Source organism: Sphaeramia orbicularis, chromosome 15 (assembly GCF_902148855.1).
Source record: "Sphaeramia orbicularis chromosome 15, fSphaOr1.1, whole genome shotgun sequence".
Taxonomy (NCBI): Eukaryota; Metazoa; Chordata; class Actinopteri; order Kurtiformes; family Apogonidae; genus Sphaeramia; species Sphaeramia orbicularis.
Window position 1 is genome coordinate 2,215,771 of NC_043971.1, and position 26,724 is coordinate 2,242,494.

At 40.9% G+C, this 26,724-nt stretch overlaps 1 long non-coding RNA gene across 1 annotated transcript; it reads right to left on the reverse strand.

Moving 5' to 3' along the window:
* Positions 1-18,731: 18,731 nt before the first annotated feature.
* Positions 18,732-21,614, reverse strand: LOC115434623 (uncharacterized). Its single transcript, XR_003937562.1, has 4 exons — positions 21,554-21,614; positions 20,348-20,654; positions 19,292-19,597; positions 18,732-18,786 (listed from the first exon to the last, which is right to left on the reverse strand). It is a non-coding gene; the product is annotated as an uncharacterized LOC115434623 (long non-coding RNA).
* Positions 21,615-26,724: the final 5,110 nt, after the last annotated feature.

Genomic DNA, 26,724 nt, shown 5'->3' on the forward strand with positions numbered 1-26,724 from the left:
GTTTCAAGCCTTTGTTCAAACATTCATCGGAGCCCCCTGGTGGTCAAATGGTAAGGCTATCGTATGTGCTCCAAAAACGGTAAATATTGGACCATCTTCAAATCTGGTTAAAAAGGGTTCTAGATCACTTTACAAGCCCACCTAAGTGTTTCTGGAGGTATTTCAAGGCTTTTCATGCCTTTGTTTAAACATTCATCAGAGCCCCCTGGTGGTCAAATAGTAAGGCTATAGTATGTGCTCCAAAAAGGGTAAATTTTTCACCATCTTCAAATCTGGTTAAAAAGTGTTCTAGATCATTAAACAAGCCCACCTCAGTGTTTCTGGAAGTGTTTGAAGATGTTTCAAGCCTTTGTTCAAACATTCATCGGAGCCCCCTGGTGGTCAAATGGTATGTGCTCCAAAAAGGATAAATATTGGACCATCTTCAAATCTGGTTAAAAAGTGTTCTAGATCATGCTACAAGCCCACCTAAGTATTTCTGGAAATATTTCAAGATGTTTTAACCCTTTATTCAAACATTCATCGGAGCCCCCTGGTGGTCAAATGGTAAGGCTATAGTATGTGCTCCAAAAAGGGTAATTTTTGGACCATCTTCAAATCTGGTTAAAAAGTGTTCTAGATCATTAAACAAGCCCACCTAAGTATTTCTTGAAGTATTTCAAGATGTTTTAACCCTTTATTCAAACGTTCATTGGCGCGCCCTGGTGGTCAAATGCTAAGGCTATAGTCTGTGCTCAAAAAATGGTAACTTTGGACCATCTTCAAATCTGGTTAAAAAGTGTTCTAGATCATTAAACAAGCCCACCTCAGTGTTTCTGGAAGTGTTTGAAGATGTTTCAAGCCTTTGTTCAAACATTCATCGGAGCCCCCTGGTGGTCAAATGGTAAGGCTATAGTATGTGCTCCAAAAACGGTAAATATTGGACCATCTTCAAATCTGGTTAAAAAGGGTTCAAGATCACTTTAAAAGCCCACCTAAGTGTTCCTGGAGGTATTTCAAGGCTTTTCATGCTTTTGTTTAAACATTTATTGGCGCGTCCTGGTGGTCAAATAGTAAGGCTATAGTATGTGCTCCAAAAAGGGTAAATTTGGACCGTCATCAAATCTGATTAATAAGTGTTCTAGATCATTTTACAAACCCACCTAAGTGTTTCTGGAGGTATTTCAAGATGTTTCAAGCCTTTGTTCAAACATTCATCAGAGCCCCCTGGTGGTCAAATGGAAAGGATATAGTATGTGCTCCAAAAACGGTAATTTTTGGACCATCTTCAAATCTGGTTAAAAAGTGTTCTAGATTATGTTACAAGCCCACCTAAGTATTTCTGGAAGTATTTCAAGATGTTTTAACCCTTTATTCAAACTTTCATCGGAGCCCCCTGGTGGTCAAATGGTAAGGCTATAGTATGTGCTCCAAAAAGGGTAAATTTTGCACCATCTTCAAATCTGGTTAAAAAGTGTTCTAGATCATTAAACAAGCCCACCTCAGTATTTCTGGAAGTGTTTCAAGATGTTTCAAGCCTTCGTTCAAATATTCATCGGAGCCCCGTGGTGGTCAAATGGTATGTGCTCAAAAAAGGATAAATATTGGACAGTCTTCAAATCTGGTTAAAAAGTGTTCTAGATCACGAAACATTCCCACCTCAGTGTTTCTGGAAGTATTTCAAGATGTTCTAATCCTTTATTCAAACGTTCATTGGAGCCCCCTGGTGGTCAAATGGTAAGGCTATAGTATGTGCTCCAAAAAGGGTAATTTTTGGACCATCTTCAAATCTGGTTAAAAAGTGTTCTAGATCATTAAAAAAGCCCACCTAAGTATTTCTGGAAGTATTTCAAGATGTTTTAACCCTTTATTCAAACGTTCATTGGCGCCCCCTGGTGGTCAAATAGTAAGGTTATAGTATGTGCTCCAAAAAGGGTAAATTTGGACCATCATCAAATCTGATTAAAGTGTTCTAGATCATTTTACAAACCCACCTAAGTGTTTCTGGAGGTATTTCAAGATGTTTCAAGCCTTTCTTCAAACATTCATCAGAGCCCCCTGGTGGTCAAATGGTAAGGCTATAGTATGTGCTCTAAAAATGGTAAATTTGGACCATCTTCAAATCTGGTTAAAAAGTGTTCTAGATCATTAAACAAGCCCACCTAAGTGTTTCTGGAAGTTTTTCAAGATGTTTCAAGCCTTCATTGAAACATTCATCGGAGCTCCCTGGTGGTCAAATGGTAAGGCTATAGTATGTGCTCAAAAAAATGGTCATTTTTGACCATCTTCAAATCTGATTAAAAAGTGTTCTAGATCATTTTACAAGCCCACCTAAGTGTTTCTGGAGGTATTTCAAGGCTTTTCATGGCTTTGTTTAAACATTCATCGGAGCCCCCTGGTGGTCAAATAGTAAGGCTATAGTATGTGCTCCAAAAAGGGTAAATTTTGCACCATCTTCAAATCTGGTTAAAAAGTGTTCTAGATCATTAAACAAGCCCACCTCAGTATTTCTGGAAGTGTTTCAAGATGTTTCAAGCCTTCGTTCAAATATTCATCGGAGCCCCGTGGTGGTCAAATGGTATGTGCTCCAAAAAGGATAAATATTGGACCATCTTCAAATCTGGTTAAAAAGTGTTCTTGATCATGTTACAAGCCCACCTAAGTATTTCTGGAAGTATTTCAAGATGTTTTAACCCTTTATTCAAACATTCATCGGAGCCCCCTGGTGGTCAAATGGTAAGGCTATAGTATGTGCTCCAAAAAACGGTGATTTTTGGACCATCTTCAAATTTTGTTAAAAAGTGTTCTAGATCATTAAACAAGCCCACCTAAGTATTTCTTGAAGTATTTCAAGATGTTTTAACCCTTTATTCAAACGTTCATTGGCGCGCCCTGGTGGTCAAACAGTAAGGCCATCTTCAAATCTGATTAAAAAGTGTTCTAGATCACTTTACAAGCCCACCTAAGTGTTTTTGCAGGTATTTCAAGGCTTTTCATGCCTTTGTTTAAACATTCATCAGAGCCCCCTGGTGGTCAAATAGTAAGGCTATAGTATGTGCTCCAAAAAGGGTAATTTTTGGACCATCTTCAAATCTGGTTAAAAAGTGTTCTAGATCATGAAACAAGCCCATCTAAGTATTTCTGGAAGTGTTTGAAGATGTTTCAAGCCTTTGTTCAAACATTCATCGGAGCCCCCTGGTGGTCAAATGGTAAGGCTATCGTATGTGCTCCAAAAACGGTAAATATTGGACCATCTTCAAATCTGGTTAAAAAGGGTTCTAGATCACTTTAAAAGCCCACCTAAGTGTTCCTGGAGGTATTTCAAGGCTTTTCATGCTTTTGTTCAAACATTTATTGGCGCCTCCTGGTGGTCAAATGGTAAGGCTATAGTATGTGCTCCAAAAAGGGTAAATTTGGACCGTCATCAAATCTGATTAATAAGTGTTCTAGATCATTTTACAAACCCACCTAAGTGTTTCTGGAGGTATTTCAAGATGTTTCAAGCCTTTGTTCAAACATTCATCAGAGCCCCCTGGTGGTCAAATGGAAAGGCTATAGTATGTGCTCCAAAAAGGATAAATATTGGACCATCTTCAAATCTGGTTAAAAACTGCTCTCGATCATTAAACATGCCCACCTAAGTGTTTCTGGAGGTATTTCAAGATATTTTAAGCCTTTATTCAAACATTCTTTGGCGCCTCCTGGTGGTCAAATGCTAAGGCTACAGTATGTGCTCCAAAAAGGGTAATTTTTGGACCATCTTCAAATCTAATTAAAAAGTGTTCTAGATCATTTTACATGCCCACCTAAGTGTTTCTGGAGGTATTTAAAGATGTTTTACCCCTTTTATTCAAACATTCATTGGCGCCCACTGGTGGTCAAATGGTAAGGCTATAGTGTGTGCTCCAAAAAGGGTAAATATTGGACCATCTTCAAATCTGGTTAAAAAGTGTTCTAGATCACGAAACATTCCCACCTCGGTGTTTCTGGAAGTGTTTCAAGATGTTTTAACCCTTTATTCAAACATTCATTGTCGCCCCCTGGTGGTCAGATAGTAAGGCTATAGTGTGTGCTCAAAAAATGGTAAGTTTGGACCATCTTCAAATCTAGTTAGAAAGTGTTCTAGATCATGTTACAAGCCCACCTAAGTATTTCTGGAGGCATTTCAAGATGTTTCAAGCCTTTGTTCAAACATTCATCGGAGCCCCCTGGTGGTCAAATGGTAAGGCTATAGTATGTGCTCCAAAAAGGGTAAATTTTGACCATCTTCAAATCTGGTTAAAAGTGTTCTAGATAATTATACAAGCCCACCTCAGTCTTGCTGGAGGTATTTCAAGGCTTTTCATGCCTTTGTTTAAACATTCATCAGAGCCCCCTGGTGGTCAAATGGGAAGGCTATAGTATGTGCTACAAAAATGGTAAATTTGGACCATCTTCAAATCTGGTTAAAAAGTGTTCTAGATCATTAAACAAGCCCACCTCAGTGTTTCTGGAAGTGTTTCAAGATGTTTCAAGCCTTTATCCAATCATTCATCGGAGCCCCCTGGTGGTCAAATGGTAAGGCTATAGTATGTGCTCCAAAAAGGGTAATTTTTGGACCATCTTCAAATCTAATTAAAAAGTGTTCTAGATCATTTTACATGCCCACCTAAGTGTTTCTGGAGGTATTTAAAGATGTTTTACCCCTTTTATTCAAACATTCATTGGCGCCCACTGGTGGTCAAATGGTAAGGCTATAGTGTGTGCTCCAAAAAGGGTAAATATTGGACCATCTTCAAATCTGGTTAAAAAGTGTTCTAGATCACGAAACATTCCCACCTCGGTGTTTCTGGAAGTGTTTCAAGATGTTTTAACCCTTTATTCAAACATTCATTGTCGCCCCCTGGTGGTCAGATAGTAAGGCTATAGTATGTGCTCAAAAAATGGTAAGTTTGGACCATCTTCAAATCTAGTTAGAAAGTGTTCTTGATGATGTTACAAGCCCACCTAAGTATTTCCGGAGGCATTTCAAGATGTTTCAAGCCTTTGTTCAAACATTCATCGGAGCCCCCTGGTGGTCAAATGGTAAGGCTATAGTATGTGCTCAAAAAAATGGTCATTTTTGACCATCTTCAAATCTGATTAAAAAGTGTTCTAGATCATTTTACAAGCCCACCTAAGTGTTTCTGGAGGTATTTCAAGGCTTTTCATGGCTTTGTTTAAACATTCATCAGAGCCCCCTGGTGGTCAAATAGTAAGGCTATAGTATGTGCTCCAAAAAGGGTATATTTTGCACCATCTTCAAATCTGGTTAAAAAGTGTTCTAGATCATTAAACAAGCCCATGTAAGTATTTCCGGAAGTATTTCAAGAAGTTTTAACCCTTTAGTCAAACATTCATTGGAGCCCCCTGGTGGTCAAATGTTAAGGCTATAGTATGTGCTCCAAAAAACGGTGATTTTTGGACCATCTTCAAATTTTGTTAAAAAGTGTTCTAGATCATTAAACAAGCCCACCTAAGTATTTCTTGAAGTATTTCAAGATGTTTTAACCCTTTATTCAAACGTTCATTGGCGCGCCCTGGTGGTCAAACAGTAAGGCCATCTTCAAATCTGATTAAAAAGTGTTCTAGATCACTTTACAAGCCCACCTAAGTGTTTCTGGAGGTATTTCAAGGCTTTTCATGCCTTTGTTTAAACATTCATCAGAGCCCCCTGGTGGTCAAATAGTAAGGCTATAGTATGTGCTCCAAAAAGGGTAAATTTTTCACCATCTTCAAATCTGGTTAAAAAGTGTTCTAGATCATTAAACAAGCCCACCTCAGTGTTTCTGGAAGTGTTTGAAGATGTTTCAAGCCTTTGTTCAAACATTCATCGGAGCCCCCTGGTGGTCAAATGGTAAGGCTATCGTATGTGCTCCAAAAACGGTAAATATTGGACCATCTTCAAATCTGGTTAAAAAGGGTTCTAGATCACTTTAAAAGCCCACCTAAGTGTTCCTGGAGGTATTTCAAGGCTTTTCATGCTTTTGTTCAAACATTTATTGGTGCCTCCTGGTGGTCAAATGGTAAGGCTATAGTATGTGCTCCAAAAAGGGTAAATTTGGACCGTCATCAAATCTGATTAATAAGTGTTCTAGATCATTTTACAAACCCACCTAAGTGTTTCTGGAGGTATTTCAAGATGTTTCAAGCCTTTGTTCAAACATTCATCAGAGCCCCCTGGTGGTCAAATGGAAAGGCTATAGTATGTGCTCCAAAAAGGATAAATATTGGACCATCTTCAAATCTGGTTAAAAACTGCTCTCGATCATTAAACATGCCCACCTAAGTGTTTCTGGAGGTATTTCAAGATATTTTAAGCCTTTATTCAAACATTCTTTGGCGCCTCCTGGTGGTCAAATGCTAAGGCTATAGTATGTGCTCCAAAAAGGGTAATTTTTGGACCATCTTCAAATCTAATTAAAAAGTGTTCTAGATCATTTTACATGCCCACCTAAGTGTTTCTGGAGGTATTTAAAGATGTTTTACCCCTTTTATTCAAACATTCATTGGCGCCCACTGGTGGTCAAATGGTAAGGCTATAGTGTGTGCTCCAAAAAGGATAAATATTGGACCATCTTCAAATCTGGTTAAAAACTGCTCTCGATCATTAAACATGCCCACCTAAGTGTTTCTGGAGGTATTTCAAGATATTTTAAGCCTTTATTCAAACATTCTTTGGCGCCTCCTGGTGGTCAAATGCTAAGGCTACAGTATGTGCTCCAAAAAGGGTAATTTTTGGACCATCTTCAAATCTAATTAAAAAGTGTTCTAGATCATTTTACATTCCCACCTAAGTGTTTCTGGAGGTATTTAAAGATGTTTTACCCCTTTTATTCAAACATTCATTGGCGCCCACTGGTGGTGAAATGGTAAGGCTATAGTGTGTGCTCCAAAAAGGGTAAATATTGGACCATCTTCAAATCTGGTTAAAAAGTGTTCTAGATCACGAAACATTCCCACCTTAGTGTTTCTGGCAGAGTTTCAAGATGTTTCAAACCTTCATTGAAACATTCATCGGAGCCCCCTGGTGGTCAAATGGTAAGGCTATAGTATGTGCTCCAAAAAGGGTAAATTTGGACCGTCTTCAAATCTGATTAAAAAGTGTTCTAGATCATTTTACAAACCAACCTAAGTGTTTCTGGAGGTATTTCAAGATGTTTCAAGACTTTGTTCAAATATTCATCAGAGCCCCCTGGTCGGCAAATGGTATGTGGTCCAAAAAGGGTAAATTTGGACCATCTTCAAATCTGGTTAAAAAGTGTTCTAGATCACGAAACATTCCCACCTCAGTGTTTCTGGAAGAGTTTCAAGATGTTTCAAGCCTTCATTCAAACATTCATCAGAGCCCCCTGGTGGTCAAACAGTAAGGCTATAGTATGTGCTCCAAAAAGGGTCATTTTTGACCATCTTCAAATCTGATTAAAAAGTGTTCGAGATCATTTTACAAGCCCACCTAAGTTTTTCTGGAGATATTTCAAGGCTTTTTATGCCTTTGTTTAAACATTCATCGGAGCCCCCTGGTGGTCAAATGGTATGTGCTCCAAAAAGGATAAATATTGGACCATCTTCAAATCTGGTTAAAACGTGTTCTAGATCATGTTACAAGCCCACCTAAGTATTTCTGGAGGCATTTCAAGATGTTTCAAGCCTTTGTTCAAACATTCATCAGAGCCCCCTGGTGGTCAAATGGTAAGGCTATAGTATGTGCTCCAAAAAGGGTAAATTTTGACCATCTTCAAATCTGGTTAAAAGTGTTCTAGATAATTACACAAGCCCACCTCAGTCTTGCTGGAGGTATTTCAAGGCTTTTCATGCCTTTGTTTAAACAGTCATCAGAGCCCCCTGGTGGTCAAATAGTAAGGCTATAGTATGTGCTCCAAAAAGGGTAAATTTGGACCATCTTTAAATCTGGTAAAAAATTGTTGTAGATCATTATACAACCCACCTTGGTGCTTCTGGAAGTGTTTCAAGATGTTTCAAGCCTTCATTCAAATATTCATCGGAGCCCCCTGGTGGTCAAATGGTAAGGCTATAGTATGTGCTCCAAAAAGGGTAAATTTTGCACCATCTTCAAATCTGGTTAAAAAGTGTTCTAGATCATTAAACAAGCCCACCTCAGTATTTCTGGAAGTGTTTCAAGATGTTTCAAGCCTTCGTTCAAATATTCATCGGAGCCATCTGGTGGTCAAATGGTATGTGCTCCAAAAAGGATAAATATTGGACCATCTTCAAATCTGGTTAAAAAGTGTTCTAGATCACGAAACATTCCCACCTTAGTGTTTCTGGAAGTGTTTCAAGATGTTTCAAGCCTTTATCCAAATATTCATCGGAGCCCCTGGTGGTCAAATGGTAAGGCTATAGTATGTGCTCAAAAAATGGTAAATTTGGACCATCTTCAAATCTGGTTAAAAAGTGTTCTAGATCATTAAACAAGCCCACCTCAGTGTTTCTGGCAGTGTTTCAAGATGTTTCAAACCTTCATTGAAACATTCATCGGAGCCCCCTGGTGGTCAAATGGTAAGGCTATAGTATGTGCTCCAAAAAGGGTAAATTTGGACCGTCTTCAAATCTGATTAAAAAGTGTTCTAGATCATTTTACAAACCAACCTAAGTGTTTCTGGAGGTATTTCAAGATGTTTCAAGACTTTGTTCAAATATTCATCAGAGCCCCCTGGTCGGCAAATGGTATGTGGTCCAAAAAGGGTAAATTTGGACCATCTTCACATCTGGTTAAAAAGTGTTCTAGATCACGAAACATTCCCACCTCAGTGTTTCTGGAAGAGTTTCAAGATGTTTCAAGCCTTCATTCAAACATTCATCAGAGCCCCCTGGTGGTCAAACAGTAAGGCTATAGTATGTGCTCCAAAAAGGGTCATTTTTGACCATCTTCAAATCTGATTAAAAAGTGTTCGAGATCATTTTACAAGCCCACCTAAGTTTTTCTGGAGATATTTCAAGGCTTTTCATGCCTTTGTTTAAACATTCATCAGAGCCCCCTGGTGGTCAAATAGTAAGGCTATAGTATGTGCTCCAAAAAGGGTAATTTTTGGACCATCTTCAAATCTGGTTAAAAAGTGTTCTAGATCATTAAACAAGCCCACCTAAGTATTTCTGGAAGTATTTCAAGATGTTTTAACCCTTTATTCAAACATTCATTGGGCCCCCTGGTGGTCAAATAGTAAGGCTATAGTATATGCTCTAAAAGTGGTAAATTTGGACCATCTTTAAATCTGGTTAATAAGTGTTCTAGATCAATAAACAAGCCCACCTCAGTGTTTCTGGAATTGTTTCAAGATGTTTCAAACCTTCATTGAAACATTCATCGGAGCCCCCTGGTGGTCAAATGGTAAGGCTATAGTATGTGCTCCAAAAACGGTAAATATTGGACCATCTTGAAATCTGGTTAAAAAGGGTTCTAGATCATTTTAAAAGCCCACCTAAGTGTTCCTGGAGGTATTTCAAGGCTTTTCATGCCTTTGTTTAAACATTCATTGGCGCCTCCTGGTGGTCAAATGGTAAGGCTATAGTATGTGGTCCAAAAAGGGTAAATTTGGACCGTCTTCAAATCTGATTAAAAAGTGTTCTAGATCATTTTACAAACCCACCTAATTGTTTCTGGAGGTATTTTAAGATGTTTCAAGCCTTTGTTCAAACATTCATCAGAGCCCCCTGGTGGTCAAATGGTAAGGCTATAGTATGTGCTCTAAAAATGGTAAATTTGGACCATCTTCAAATCTGGTTAAAAAGTGTTCTAGATCATTAAACAAGCCCACCTCAGTATTTCTGGAAGTGTTTGAAGAAGTTTCAAGCCTTCATTGAAACATTCATCAGAGCCCCCTGGTGGTCAAACAGCAAGGCTATAGTATGTGCTCCAAAAAGGGTCATTTTTGACCATCTTCAAATCTGGTTAAAAAGTGTTCTAGATCATTAAACAAGCCCACCTAAGTATTTCTGGAGGCATTTCAAGATGTTTCAAGCCTTTGTTTAAACTTTCATCAGAGCCCCCTGGTGGTCAAATAGTAAGGCTATTGTATGTGCTCCAAAAAGGGTAAATTATGACAATCTTCAAATCTGGTTAAAAAGTGTTCTAGATCATTAAACAAGCCCACCTAAGTATTTCTGGAGGCATTTCAAGATGTTTCAAGCCTTTGTTCAAACATTCATCGGAGCCCCCTGGTGGTCAAATGGTAAGGCTATAGTATGTGCTCCAAAAACGGTAAATATTGGACCATCTTGAAATCTGGTTAAAAAGGGTTCTAGATCATTTTAAAAGCCCACCTAAGTGTTCCTGGAGGTATTTCAAGGCTTTTCATGCCTTTGTTTAAACAGTCATCAGAGCCCCCTGGTGGTCAAATAGTAAGGCTATAGTATGTGCTCCAAAAAGGGTAAATTTGGACCATCTTTAAATCTGGTAAAAAATTGTTGTAGATCATTATACAACCCACCTTGGTGCTTCTGGAAGTGTTTCAAGATGTTTCAAGCCTTCATTCAAATATTCATCGGAGCCCCCTGGTGGTCAAATGGTAAGGCTTTAGTATGTGCTCCAAAAAGGGTAAATTTTGCACCATCTTCAAATCTGGTTAAAAAGTGTTCTAGATCATTAAACAAGCCCACCTCAGTATTTCTGGAAGTGTTTCAAGATGTTTCAAGCCTTCGTTCAAATATTCATCGGAGCCATCTGGTGGTCAAATGGTATGTGCTCCAAAAAGGATAAATATTGGACCATCTTCAAATCTGGTTAAAAAGTGTTCTAGATCACGAAACATTCCCACCTTAGTGTTTCTGGAAGTGTTTCAAGATGTTTCAAGCCTTTATCCAAATATTCATCGGAGCCCCCTGGTGGTCAAATGGTAAGGCTATAGTATGTGCTCCAAAAATGGTAAATTTGGACCATCTTCAAATCTGATTAAAAAGTGTTCTAGATCATTTTACAAACCAACCTAAGTGTTTCTGGAGGTATTTCAAGATGTTTCAAGACTTTGTTCAAATATTCATCAGAGCCCCCTGGTCGGCAAATGGTATGTGGTCCAAAAAGGGTAAATTTGGACCATCTTCAAATCTGGTTAAAAAGTGTTCTAGATCACGAAACATTCCCACCTCAGTGTTTCTGGAAGAGTTTCAAGATGTTTCAAGCCTTCATTCAAACATTCACCAGAGCCCCCTGGTGGTCAAACAGTAAGGCTATAGTATGTGCTCCAAAAACGGTAAATATTGGACCATCTTCAAATCTGATTAAAAAGGGTTCTAGATCATTTTACAAGCCCACCTGAGTGTTCCTGGAGGTATTTCAAGGCTTTTCATGCCTTTGTTTAAACATTCATTGGCGCCTCCTGGTGGTCAAATGGTAAGGCTATAGTATGTGGTCCAAAAAGGGTAAATTTGGACCGTCTTCAAATCTGATTAAAAAGTGTTCTAGATCATTTTACAAACCCACCTAATTGTTTCTGGAGGTATTTCAAGATGTTTCAAGCCTTTGTTCAAACATTCATCAGAGCCCCCTGGTGGTCAAATAGTAAGGCTATAGTATGTGCTCTAAAAATGGTAAATTTGGACCATCTTCAAATCTGGTTAAAAAGTGTTCTAGATCATTAAACAAGCCCACCTCAGTATTTCTGGAAGTGTTTGAAGATGTTTCAAGCCTTCATTGAAACATTCATCGGAGCCCCCTGGTGGTCAAACAGCAAGGCTATAGTATGTGCTCCAAAAAGGGTCATTTTTTACCATCTTCAAATCTGATTAAAAAGTGTTCCAGATCATTTTACAAGCCCACCTAAGTGTTTCTGGAGGTATTTCAAGGCTTTTCATGCCTTTGTTTAAACTTTCATCAGAGCCCCCTGGTGGTCAAATAGTAAGGCTATAGTATGTGCTCCAAAAAGGGTAAATTTTACACCATCTTTAAATCTGATTAAAAAGTGTTCTAGATCATTAAACATTCCCACCTAAGTGTTTCTGGAGGTATTTCAAGATATTTTAAGCCTTTATTCAAACATTCTTTGGCGCCTCCTTGTGGTCAAATGGTAAGGCTATAGTATGTGCTCAAAAAATGGTAAATTTGGACCATCTTCAAATCTAATTAAAAAAGTGTTCTAGATCATTTTACATGCCCACCTCAGTGTTTCTGGAGGCATTTCAAGATGTTTCAAGCCTTTGTTCAAACATTCATCGGAGCCCCCTGGTGGTCAAATGGTAAGGCTCCAAAAAGGGTAAATTTGGACTATATTCAAATCTATTTAAAAAGTGTTCTAGATCATTATTTATGTTCATCCAAATGTGTCCAAACGTTTTTCAAGTTGTTTTGAGAATTTACTGAAAAATTCATCAGCGCCCCCCTGTGTATATATGCTCCGAAAAATGAAATTCTGGTCATATTTTTAAATAGTGTATATATTTTATTAATATGTTTTTGGTTTTTTTTTGTTAATGAATTACGAGAAATTTCAGGCGACCCCATTTGAATTCCGGACGCCCCCATGTGGGGTCCAGACCCCAGGGTTGAAAAACACTGAGTTCACTGGTTGTATAGATTTAAGTGAGCATGGAATCCAAACTGGTCTTGGGTAAATGTTTTCATGTTTTTTATAAATGTGTCATTTCTCAGTCGGTCCTACTGAGGAAAGGCCCTTTTTTTTGGGGGGGGGGGCTTATGTTCATCTCAGTGTAATTTTTTTATTTCACAAATTCATCCCCAGGGCCGGACTGGACCCTTTGGTGGGTTGGATTTGGCCCCTGGGCCACATGTTTGACACCTGTGCACTATAATGTTCAAATCAGTTTAACTTTTTTTTTCATTTTTACATCTTTAACTTGTTCTTATTTTTCTTTTTACCTCCACCAACTGAAACGCACACCCACCAGCTGTAGTACAACAATGGCTGCCTTCCTCCAGAACACAGGGATGACTGTGTCAAATGCAAAAATTACACTGAAGAAATTAACAATCCTTTTAGTTCAGGTTCCACATTCAGACCAATTCAATCTCCAGTGAGCGGGATTCAGTCAAATACTATCATAATAACATAGAAATAATGACAACTCCAAATGTTTCTCTTTGTAAATGTAAATATTTTCATTTATGAACACTAAAACAAAGTATAATTTTGCAAAAAAAATGTGAAAAACCTGAAATGTCTTGAGAAGTACAATTTTAACAATATTCTGTCTGTTATTAAATGTTTTGTTTGTAGATGCACTGTGATCTGTAAGTTATAATGTACATGTGGAAATGATAAAGTGAAGCAGAATAGTGTTAAAATTACACTTGTTTTTTCAGTTTGTTCATGTTATTCACATCTTTTGAAAAGGATCGCTTGCAGATGTAACCCTGTTCATAATGTAAATGAACTTTTTTCGCTCTAAAACAGAGAAAAGTTTGGAGTTGACATTATTTCTATATTATTCGATTATTTGACTGGTTTAGCCCACTGCAGATCAGATTTAGCTGAATGTGGAACTGAACTAACATGAGTTGGACAGCCCTGCTCCAGAACGTACATGGTCTCACAGACAGTGGAATCATCTGCTGGTCTGCATCAGTCTGGGATGGTGTTAAATTCAGTGTAAATTGCCGACGGCCTACAGGTGTGACCAGCTCCAGGAAGCCCTACCTGGAGAAGGAAGTACAGAGAATGACAGATTTCTTTATTGTCATTTGACAGCAGTGTACGTACAGCACAGAGTTCATCAAACCAGATTTCGATCGATGATTAGGCACATCGGGCCGTTGCAACTGGTGCGCTACCATAGAACCTTTTTCTTCAAAATTTGCAGTGAAGAACAAGATAATGCAAAGCACAGGAAAAAATAATACTCTACTCATTCATCCTCAGGAGAAAAGGTCATTCAGGCGTTCAGTGTCTTTTAAGTATAATTTTAATTGGAGCTCAAAAAGGTACAAAATCAAACAGAGGCTAGAGCGGTCTGCAGGAGAGTACACAGAATCACACTGGGTCTGTGTCTGTGATATGAAAAAAATGAATGGAATATGTTGTGTGGAGCTGGTGCCAGGGAGTTCCTGAACAGAGCTAAGGTCTGAGACTGTGAGGAATCATTTTTATTCCACACAGGTGTCAGAATGGCCTTCGATGTTCAACACAACACACAGGAAAGGTTAACCCGTCTGATAAACTACAAAGTCAGCCAGTCTCATATGACATATGGAATGTATGTAAAGATATATGGAATATATGTAAAAGTCTATATGACATATGGAATACATGCAAAGATATGTGGAATATATGTAACTTGCCATTACATGTCCTCCCTTTGATCATTCATTGATCACTTAGAATATACGATGACAGACTGATGAACACATCCATCACTACACACCAACCAAGGCTTAAGTAGAGACTTCAGAAAACAGCATAGGGAAATGCTTTTTTTTCGGAGGACAGACTCCTGGATAACATACAAGCAAAGTCATAGAAAACAGGGAGGTTTTCTTATTTACATGTTGAAAGGTTTACCAGGTACCACGATAAACAGGCTCATCATCTGAAAAAAGAAGATGATGAAGAACTATCTGAACCCAGACCGTATCTGCATACACCCCTGACACGTCTGAGTTGTCCAGTTCACTGTTCGTCCTGGTACAAATGGACAGTAAAGGGACCTAAAGGTAAAAGAACTCTTCTGTGAATCTCAAATGCAGCACGAGTTGGGATTGTCGGATTACCAAACGGCTAAAATTTACTTAGGTCTTAATTCTGTCTGTGTTCATATTAAATCAGTCTCAGTGAATCCAAAGGAACTTTGTGTTGGTAAATGACAGTTGTTCAAATGGACAGGATTTCAGTTCTGTTCAACATGTTGATGCTCATATGAACTATGTTTTCAGCTCCAAAATGAACCATTTCAGCACAATTAATGCTATATTTTCATGTCACAAATGGACAAGTTCTATTTGAACTGAACTGAGCTGAAAAACAAATCTTCTCTTCTTTTGGATTCCCCAGTTTTTCTTCCCAGATTCTCTCCTCCATATCACATGTTTTATTTGTACAGGTTCAGTCTGGAGTATGGTGCTGATCCATCCTGCTTCTGTTCCACCAATACATACATGAAGAATGGCACACAGCACTGTTTACATCAACACTTTTACAATAAGAAGCATTTTTATACAGAAAGAACAATTCTAGATTGTTCTTTCCTCTTTAGTCTGATGCTAAACTATCCAATAAATAATAGTGCTCCTAGTTTTTGCACAGGGATCATTAGTGTAAACGCTGACATGGCTGCAGAGCATCAGTATGATGGGATCCACAACAACCATGTCACATCCGTCCACTGACACATTTAGTGTTTTTGTGTCAGCTGGGATTGTTTCAGATCCACAATACTATACTAATAGTGTTCAGTGTCTGCCCGTCTGGTTGAGCCAGTTTGGCTTTCCAGATGGGGGGTCTTTGAGTCAAAATCAGCTGAAACAATTAAAGCAGAAATTACAGGAAAAGGAAACTCCGTTAAAAAAGGGAAAGACAATCAAAGTGAAAGATTTAAAGGATACTGAAAAACACAGAGTTTAAAACACTGGGAGGATGAAGCAGAACTTAAGGACAGGAAAATAATATTAAAGCGCATGACAAAGCTCCGAGCAACAGATGAGACAGAAAAACACACACACACACTGAGACACAAAAAACACACACAAAGACAGAAAAAACACACACACACTGAGACAGAAAAAACACACACACACTGAGACACAAAAACACACACAAAGACAGAAAAAACACACACACACTGAGACACAAAAAACACACACAGACAGAAAAAACACACACACTAAGACACAAAAACACACACACACTGAGACAGAAAAAACACACACACACACCGAGACAGAAAAACACACACACACTAAGACAGAAAAAACACACACAGTCAGCAGAAAGCCACAGCCACTCCACACAACCCATTCACCACCATGTTTCATCCCTGTATCCCAGTTTAACAGGAACGACAGGGCCTCTCCTCAACAACCCCAACCCTAACCCAGGACTGAACAGGTCTGAGTCCAGGACCAAGAACCTGAACCCAGGACTGAGTCCAAGACCAAGAAGAACCAGGAACCGCTGAAACATGAACACACTGAACATTGAGACCGGAGCAGGACTCCAGGACCAGAACTGGGACACAAACAACACACACAACTATTCTGCAGGGTGGACGGGGATGTGGACATTGGTGTGGACGTTGGCGTGGATGTGGACGTTGGCGTGGACGTTGGCGTGGATGTGGACGTTGGCGTGGACGTGTCTCTCATGGTGTGTTGCGTGCCTTCAGTCTGAAGCGCCCCCCACTGGCCTGGAACAAACATGTCATCATCATGTGCTGCTGTCACTCATGTGTGTGAGTCCATGTACAGTCCATTCAATCACTGAATCTCAGCTGCATTTGAATAGAGTTTTTATTTGTTTAAGCATAAAGTTTTAATCTGTTTTATCTGCTTTTCTGTTTTATTTGTTTACCCGTTTCATCTATTTATCTGATTTTGTTGTTTGTTTCTCTCGTGCCCATCCTTTTTATTGCTTCTGCTGTAATTCATTTTAATGTAAAGCACTTGAATTGTCTTGTACATGAAATGTGCTACAGAATAAACCTGCCCTGCCTTGAATCTAATCCATCTGATCAGTGAAATCCTGCTGACATGGGACGGCTCTGAAAGCACACAGACGCTCAGTCTCACCGTTTGTTTGTCTGGGACTTTTCCTGGTGGACTTGGACAGACAGGAGGTGGACTGACTAAATCCAGGACTTGGACTCCACAGACTGGAGTTCCCACCCTCAGTCCTTCCAGGTTGGAGCTTTAGACCATCACATGACCTGAGTCATGTGATCTCATGCGTGTGGACATTTTCCAGATGGGACCAGAACAGACAACGACATTTATGGAGTAGAACTAAATAATAATAATAATAATAATAATAATAATAATAATAATGGATTGGGTTTATATAGCGCTTTTCTAGACACCCAGAGTGCTTTACATTATTGACCCATTATTCATTCGCTCTCACATTCACACTCTGGTGGTGGCAAACTACATTTGTAGCCACAGCTGCCCTGGGACAGACTGACAGAAATGCTACAGAGAAAGAAAAGAAAGGAAAAGGAACTAAAGAGGGGCGGTTTAGAACAAACAGGGATTTATGAGTTTGGATCACGACACGATGGAGCCAGATTTCAGCGGAGATGCCCCCCGCTATTTAATGTGGGACATCCCCTTGTTCCAGATCAGGAGGAGGTTTTCAACTTCTGTCTCACTGACCAGAGAGTCCAGATGACCGTGGACTAGACCAACCTCCAGGGAAAACGCTCTGATCCGATACTGACCACACAATTTAGGCGGGGGGGGGAGGGGGGGGGGCACCGCTCCCACCGACAGACAGGCCAGTCTGTGTTTGTCTCCACCATGTCCATAAAGACATTCAAACTCATCAACACCATGATCTGGTTCAATGACCACATACCCCAGCCACAGTGTGGACAAACAGGAGGTGTGGACAGGAGGACAGGTGTGGACATGTAGACAGGGTGTGGACAGGTGTGGACAGTCTAGTTTAGTTCTAGGCAGTCCCCCTACTGGGGACGACACAAATCCATCCGTGGAAAAGGACAATTAACCAACAGTTTCCAGTTGAATGGATCCAATACTTGTGGACAGTGAACTGCTGGTGGATGAACAGTTTCCATCCCTGGTCCCATGTCAGCATTGAAGTGTGTTAGTGAGTTGAATAAAGGAGTGAACTGACCCGACAGTAGAAGAAGAGGGAGATGGTCCCCATGATCAGGAGGAAATGGACCACAATCACTCTGATGATCAAGTTTGTCACCAAGTCTGAAACACAACAACAACAACAGTAACGACAACAATCATCAGGTCTGAGCTCCAAATGGGAAAATGGAAAATTAAACAGAGAATGGGTTTAAATCCAGATGAATATTAGAATCAGATCTACTGTAAACACTGTCTGCACATGACAATACATGGACTGGACAGGTTCTACCAGCGGAACATTTAGACCACTGTCATATGTGGTTCCAAATCTGACCTGGATCAGTTTCATACGTGGTCCTAAATCTGATCCAAATCTGATAATTTCCAAAGTGACTCCAGTCCTGAACGTCCAGGTCGCATTATCCGCCTTATGTCATTGAAATGCGACAAACATCCCAGTTGTTGGTCGGAGCGGAGGAAAACCATATTTCCTTCTGTAAACACAGTGTTTGTCTGCATGGTCTGGTATTCCATCAGGACCGCTTTAGTCCATGTGGGTCACTTCAGGACCTCTTTAGTCCATGTGGGTCACTTCAGGACCTCTTTAGTCCATGTGGGTCACTTCAGGGTCACATTCAGTTCAGACTCTAAACTGATAGAAGTCACATTTAATGTGAATATGAACCAACACAAACAAATCAGATTTGACCCAAATGCATTGTGGGTGTTTCGTGAGTGTTTGTTACCTCCCACAGTCAGATAGAGGGCGGGGCTCTGAGATGACCAGAAGTTGTGGTTATAAACGTCCACGTGATAAACACATGTGTAGTTCCCTCAGTGGGCGTAGCCCATGGAGGACAACAGGAAGTGGGCGGAGTGATTGACGGCCGGCAGGGTGAGGTTCAGGGGCTTCTTGGTGTCGGAGATCAGCTGGAAGGAGCCTCCCGGGTACTGTGGTTGGACGGAGCAGGTGACGGTGAAGTCGGAGAACACCAGCACCCGGAACCCCTGCTGGTAGACCTCAAAGACCCCGTCAGACAGGGAGATGTTGGGCTGAGGCAGCAGATCTGTCCACACACAGAGACATGATTGGACCAAGCAGCACACATGAGCACAAACAAGCAGTCAGAGAATCCATCCTCCTCAGAGACACAGATGGATCTGATCCACAGGAGTTTGGGATGGGATGAACACTGACCAATGAAAACAGGAGGAATGGCTCATTTAGAGCACAGCTGACCTTCAAAGGCATTATGGGTAAAAAAGGACACACATGTGGTGCTTTTACAGTCTCACATGTCAACATTTGGTCCTTTTGTCCTAAATGAGACTAATGGGAAATCTGTTTGTGTTTTCAGCCTCATTTGGTCCAAATGAAGACGTTCATTTGGGATCTGGACGTTCCAAAGGTCAAAGGTCAATATTCGACACATTTAACAGAAAAAACAATGAACTGAGACAAAATAATCAACTGATGAAATGAACAGATTCATTAGATGGAACTTTAAATGTCAGAGTCAGAACCATCTGGTCACTGAGAATTCAGTTCAGACAGTTTGTGTCCGTTTGTACCTGAACACACCATGTCCACACCAGATGAGTGATTATAGGAACCATCTAGTCCAACACAGTCCCTCGGTCCAGATGTCAGCTTTACACAAGGAACTGAGACCAACCACACAGGTCTGTATGGAGAATCATCTGTTGTGTTGACTGAAACAGCTGATCCACAGTCCAGATACCGACACACCATAGATCCAGACTTCAGGTCCCAGTGTTTATCATCGTCTCCTGCTGGTCTCCAGTGTCCCTGGTGTTGGATCTCCAAAGCACCAGCGCAGCGGCTCTGCTGTCCCACCAACCTGACACCAGCTGGATCTGAGCAGAGACACAAAGACAGGAGGACTGGTTCAGCTGTTTAGAAAATGTTTGGACTGTCATCCAAGAGACGAAGAGAGACGAAACATTTTCAAAAGAGCTGAAGCAGTCCAGTAGAACCCAGAAGAACCATGACCTGGACAAATGAGAACCTACACAGACAAAAAAAGGAATCTAAGAAAGGTAAGATGTGATAAGATAAAGATCAGATCAGATCAGACTTTACTGATCCCTCCATGGTGAACTTCCACAGCTGACAACAGCAAATACAACAATAAAGTGCAGGGAAGACGATCTGAAAATATACACTCATGAAACATGAAAAATCTGCTATTTTTAGAAATATTATTAATATTTATATAAATTTAGATTTAAATGCAAATATTTGTTACTGTGAACTGTTCTGTATTCTGATGGCTGTGGGAAGGAATGACCTGCACTATCCCTCATTCTCTCATTGGACGTGTAAAAGTCTGTCATATGACAGCCACACCCCCTCGGTACCTGTAAAAGTCTGTCATATGATAGCCACGCCCCCTCGGTACCTGTAAAAGTCTGTCATATGACAGCCACGCCCCCTCGGTACCTGTAAAAGTCTGTCATATGACAGCCACACCCCCTCGGTACCTGTAAAAGTCTGTCATATGAAAGCCACACCCCCTTGGTACCTGTAAAAGTCTGTCATATGAAAGCCACGCCGCCTTGGTACCTGTAAAAGTCTGTCATATGAAAGCCACACCCCCTTGGTACCTGCACAGGTGAGTCCAGCAGCTGGTCCAGGTGAGCAGGTCTTCCTAGTTGAGCTGGACCTCCTACAGTCCAGGACCACAGACTCATTTCCTTCACACTGGAGCTCACTGGTCCAGACTGGAGCCTCCCCCTCTCCATAGAGCCCCCCCCTGGAGGAGCCCAGGAGCCCCACAGCCCAGCTCCCTACAGACCACCTGGGTGTCGTTCAGGTCCAAATTCTCTTCACACACCGAGGACCAGGACCGGTCGGAGCGGACCTCCAGTCTGCCTGAACACCGACTGGAACCATGGACCAGTCTGACAGAGTCTGTGGACCCACAACAACACACACACATGTTTAAAGACACAAAAGCCCCTGGACAGACGGCAGTGTGAGGGTGGACTCTGTCAAAGCCTCCTGTCAGTCATTAGTGACACAGGAAATAAACTGGACTCATGGACCAGTTCAAGCAGAACCACAACGTCCTCAAAGAAAACATAAGAAATAAGAACACACCAATAAAAGGCCCTTTAGTGTTGAATGTGGAGCTGAAGGACACAGTGAGTGTGTGCTGTTGTTGAACTGGATTCCAACAGAGGGCGCTGTCTACATTCAGACTGGACTCAAACAGGCCTCAGGTCCACTCTGTGGATCCTCAGTCACAGGTTAGAGTTAGTTGAACGTCAGCGCTGGTGGAACACACAGTCATTCTGAAGTCAGACTGAACATTCAGTATGTGTGAGGTGGGGTCTGTTCAAAGGCACACACACCAATCCCAGTGGTCAGTGAATGCCACCATAATGCAGTGGGTTTGATCAGTGACCTGTGCACTGGTTCATCTCAGACCACTGGAAACATGTGGCTCATGTCAAACATCTGCATTTAAGGACATGCTTTAGTGTCAGTGAGTTTCCATGGGGTCCTCAGAGTCCAGCAGACCACATAGAGCTGGAAAAAGAACACATGGACCAACACAAAGTCCAGTTCAAACTAATGGACTCAGTCCTTCTGAGCTGTTCAACAGCCTGTTGGAAAGCAGAGTCATGTGACCACGTTCATGGACTGGAACTGAATTCAGCTGCATGTGTTTGATGGTTCAGTCCCACTGTTCCAATGTGTGGACCCTGGTCTGACTGGGTCTGGTTTGACCCAGCTCAGATAAAACACCCCTGAATGGACTCATGGAAGAACTGGGACAGAACCAGGACCATCATCAGTAGACTTACCTGAACAGGTGAGGAAACAGGTGGAGGAACTGGACCAAGTGTCTGCCCTCACACAGTCCGTCAGTGCAGATGTAGAGAGAAGAACAGGTGGAGCTTATGGACCACTTAGGACCAGATGAACCAGATCTGTTCCCAGAAACAGCAGATCCACAGTCCAGTCGACCACATATGACATCTGCTGCCTTCAGGGTCCAGAGGTCAGAAGAAAGACCAATTCCATGAGTCTCCATTTTCCATGATGTTTGATCTGTTACTTCACCATTACAGCGACTGGCTCCTCCCACCAGTCTGACATCATCAGGATCTGATCAAATACAAGTGACAGATAAATGAGATCAAAGTGAGTGAAACTGATGTCAGCTGGTGTCAGTCAAAGCTCCGCCCACCTGTGCAGGTAAGGTCCACAGCTGTTCCAGATGAGCAGGTCTGTGCCCCTGAGCTTCCACAGTCCAGCAGAGCAGACTCATGGCCTTCACAGGTGAACGTCTGCACCACAGGAGCCTCCGCTGCTCCAGAGAGCGCCCCCTGGAGGAGCCCAGGAGCCCCACAGCCCAGCTCCCTACAGACCACCTGGGCACCACGAAGGTCCAAGTGTCCTTCACACACTGAGGACCAGGACCTGGACTGGTTAGACCGGACCTCCAGTCCTGCCTGAACACACACTGGACCCATTGACCAGTCTGACAGAGTCTGTGGACACAGATGGAAGAAGGACTGGAATAAGACTAGAGTCTGAGGTGGACTCTAAGGGACTGTAGTGGACTGGAGGAGACCAGGGTCTGGGGCTTGGACTGTATAGTGGATTTGACTGGACTGTAGTGGACTGGAGTAGACCAGGGTCTGGGGCTTGGACTATATAGTGGATTTTTACTGGACTGTAGTGGACTGGAGTAGACCAGGGACTGCAGTGGACTCACATTCATATGTGTTTGTTTCTTCTGTGTGACATGATGTTCATCAGCTGTTTGTTTGTGGACGTGGATATTATTGATTGATTGTATTGATCAGTTTTGTGTGAGTTCACATTAAATGTGAGTTGAAGTCTTGGACCGACCAGGATCTGAGAGTCCACAGAGTCTGGAGCCCACAGTGACAGTGGAAGGGTTAGGGGTCAGTGTTCATGCTCTTACCTGAACAATTCAGCTCCAGGGATGTATGGAAACGTGTCTCAGATATAAAACAGTCCTCTCAGTTTCAGATTCATCACAGTCCTGGGTCTGACTGACCAACATATCTGTATCTGAATGAGTCTTTCTTTCTCTCAGTGAAACTGCAGATCCACAGTCTAGTTCTGCACAGACTCTGTTTCCTAACTTCCTGTACCAGTTCTCCCCATCCCAATGGTTTCCAGTTTCCATCCTGTCGTTTCATCTCCAGGTAACCATGACAACGCCTGGCTCCTCCCACCAACCTGAAGTGGACAGCCTCTGTAGAAATAAGACAGACCAGTCAGAGTCCAGTCCAGAACCAGCCCAGCCATGTGGACCACATGGACTGGATTATTGAGCACATGTGGTTTCCATGTGTGAACAGTGTTTTCAGTCCCACTGACAGATTTTGTGTCCAAACGGACTCAGTTCATCCCTCATTCATTCAGTCAGTGAATTGAATGGCTCAGTCTGCTCCTGTTGTGTCAGTGTTTCCTTCACTGTGGATCTTAAAGCCACACTTGTCCAAATGTCAGGAACAGAGCTGAGCATGCTCAGTGGAGCTTCTGTAAACCCATCCTTCCTGAATCCTCTGCATTGGCGCCAGTTTGTTCAGATGAAAAACCACCTGAACCAGGACTGTCAGCTTCAGCCCAGTTCACATCCCTCTTTGTGCATTCTTACCTGTTGAGTGCTGTTGTTTTCAGACAGGAGCCCTGCAGGAAAAACACAAAGGACAGCCATGAAACAGACAAGACTGGGCTTAGAACTCCAACATGTACCACATTTGGAACCAAACGGAAACTGAGAAGCTGATCAGGTTGGATCTAAATCTGTCTGAACTGTGTTTGTGCTTTGACTTTGACAAACAGCGTCTAAATACCAGAGCAGCACATGGGCGGAGTCAAGGGAAGGTTCACATCTGGGCCAAAAAATGAAAGGACAATCATCTACAACAAACTGATATTTGTGGGTCGGTAATTACTTATATTTTCAGGAAAATGTATTTTGAAATGAGGAAAAACGTGTGAGTATTTTAGTGAGTGTGAATGTTTGTACAGAGACCCAGTTTAGTGTCGTCATTCTGGGTTCAGTTTATAAACTCTATAAATAAAACACATTTATTCAAATACACTGATATTTGACTATTATATTATTTATGTCCGATTCTAACAGTGTTTTAAATTAATAAATGCATATATCGGTGTAAAATACATGTGAATATAATGTTAATATTATTTGTTTGTTGTAGCTATTGTAAATAAAGCATATGATATTGATAATTGAAATAAAACCGTTTAATTTGATATTTCCTTTATGTCCATCTGTGACGCTGACATTTGTCTAAACTCTATTTAGGTTTGATCACAAATTTTTTTTCTCTATAACCAATTATTGGGTTGAATGGACCAACAACAGTGTCTTTGTAGATCTGATTCCATAATGCACATGCACAATGAGAAGTGAGGCAGACTATTGCTAAATTGCACTGATTTTCTGAAGAGAATTTCAGGTTTTTTCAGGTTATTCACATTCTTTTTTGTTTGGATAGTTTTATAAAGTAGTATTTTTCATAATGTTAATGGGTTTTTTTTGCACTAAAACAAAGACAAATTTGTAGTTGGTCATTATTTATAGGTTATTTGTTATTTTACTGGTTCGTGTCACTGCAGATCAAATCAGACTGAACGTGGAACCTGAAAGAACAGGAGTTTCAGAGCCTGTTCTAGATGGCAGTTGCTGCAGCCCTTATACCAGTTCTGTCAAACTCATGTTAGTTCAGTTCCTCATTCAGCCCAATTTGATCTCCAGTGGGCCGGACCGTACAATAATAACAGTGTGAAAAGTAAAATTACATTATGATCATGTTTACATCGATGTTTCCTGAAGAGAAGTAAATGTAATTTTACCATTATTCTGCCTGTTACTAAATGTTTTGTGTATTTGTAATTGTAATGTAAGTTGTAATGCACATGTGTAAAGATAAACTGATAAACTGAGGCAGAATATTGTTAAACTGCACTTGTTTTTCTTAAAACATTTCAAGTAATTCATGTTATTCAGATTTTGAAGATATTTCAGGTTGTTCATATTTGTGCAGGTTATTCCATTTTTGTAGAAGGACAGTTTGTAATAGAAACATTTTTCATGTAATTTTACTTTTTTTTTTTACAGTAAAACAAAGATAAAATCTGCGGTTTTCGTTATTTATAGGTTATTATGATACTATTTTTACTGGTTCTGACCCAAATGAGATCTACTTTTTCTGTATGTGGAACCTGAATTAAAATGATTGACACCATTGATTGGTTTGGCCCCCGGGCCTTATGTTTGACACCGTGCCTTATAGTAAAGTGCCTTTGGACGGTCAGCTGTACTGGTCCACAGTCCAAACAGAACAGAACCCAGCCCCAACTGAACTGAAGGACACCACACATGTTCCAGACGGATCCACCAAGACGCCAAACATGGATGAAATAAACCGCGCCTGCACTGACTCCGCCCTCCCACTGGATTCCACACCTCCACCAGATGGGATGTCTTTTCAGTGCGTCGTCGTTCTTTGAATTCTCTGCTACCATTTGCCTTTGTCATGTCCATCTGTCCTGCTACAGGGAGGACAGACGGGACATGGACATGAGCGTTCTAATCAGCTCTGGGTTTGAAGGTTTTCTCTCCACAGTCCCTGACAGAGAAAACCAAGAAACTAAACCAACTCAGTTTGACCCTCATGACAGTCACATGATCAAAGCAACTAAACTCCTTCGAAAGCCACAAGAAACAGATGAGGAACCTCGGAGACTTCTACTGGACTGTTGAACACAGATTTCCACAGTATACATATACATACATATGCATTATACATATCCAAATGTGTCCACTTGTGGGCCTCTTGCACTCACTGACACACATACACTCAAACTCCGACACACCAACATATCCTGCATTCTCCTCTACTCACAGAATTATTTTTTTTTAACCCACACTCCCCTGTCCTCCGCTCACTCACTTTCCATACAATCACACACAAACATCCAATACAATGAAATGGATACATAAAATAGCCATGTAACATGTAACATGTAACATGCAGGATTATTTTAGCATCAAGCAGTTGCACGCTAATATTACAGCATAAAATTCTAGGACAGATATAACATTATTCTAGAACACAGGTGTCAAACGTGGCCCGGGGGCCAAAACCGGCCTGCCAAGGATGGGATAAATTTGTAAAATGCAAAATTGCACTGAAGATATCAACAGTCAAGGATGTTCAAATCATTTTAGGTCAATTCAATCGAAAGTGGGTCAGACCAGTAAAATACTATAAATAATGAGAAAAGTTATTTTTTTCTCTTTGTTTCAGTGTAAACAAAGTAAAATTACACAAAAATATTTATATTTACAGACTAGCCTTTGACAAAATGTGAATAACGTGAACAATTAAGAACAGCCTGAAATTTCTTAAGAGAAGTATGTGGAATTTTACCAGTATTCTGACTGTTATTAAATGTTTTGTGTATTTGTAGATCCACTGTGATCTGTAAGCTGTGATGCACATGTATAAAATGAGAAGCTATGGTGCAACATTGTTAAAATTGCTCTTATTTTTCGTAAGAATTTTCAGGTTGTTCATACACCTACTCAAAAAAAGTTAAGGACCACTTTTTAATTTGTGTATAAGTTTTTATATGAGGTATTCTACTTCTGGAAATACCCCAATACAACTGTCCTGAATGTCCTCAAACACACTGTAATCAATTTCACACATGATTGGATTCAATTGTTGCATAATGTCTCTGGCATCATTGCACATCCTGAAAACTGGGCCTATAGGGGTGTCAGCTGACTACGTGAAGTGGTACAAAAGTGGGTGCAAAAGCATTTTCTGTCTTTAGTCTCCACAATCAGACAACTTGATGACAACAGCAATGCCGAGACGCCACCTGAGTGAACCAGAAGTTGCCAGAGCCCTAGGGATGCTGGAAGCTGGCCTCGGTCAGCGAAGAGTAGCCGAAATGA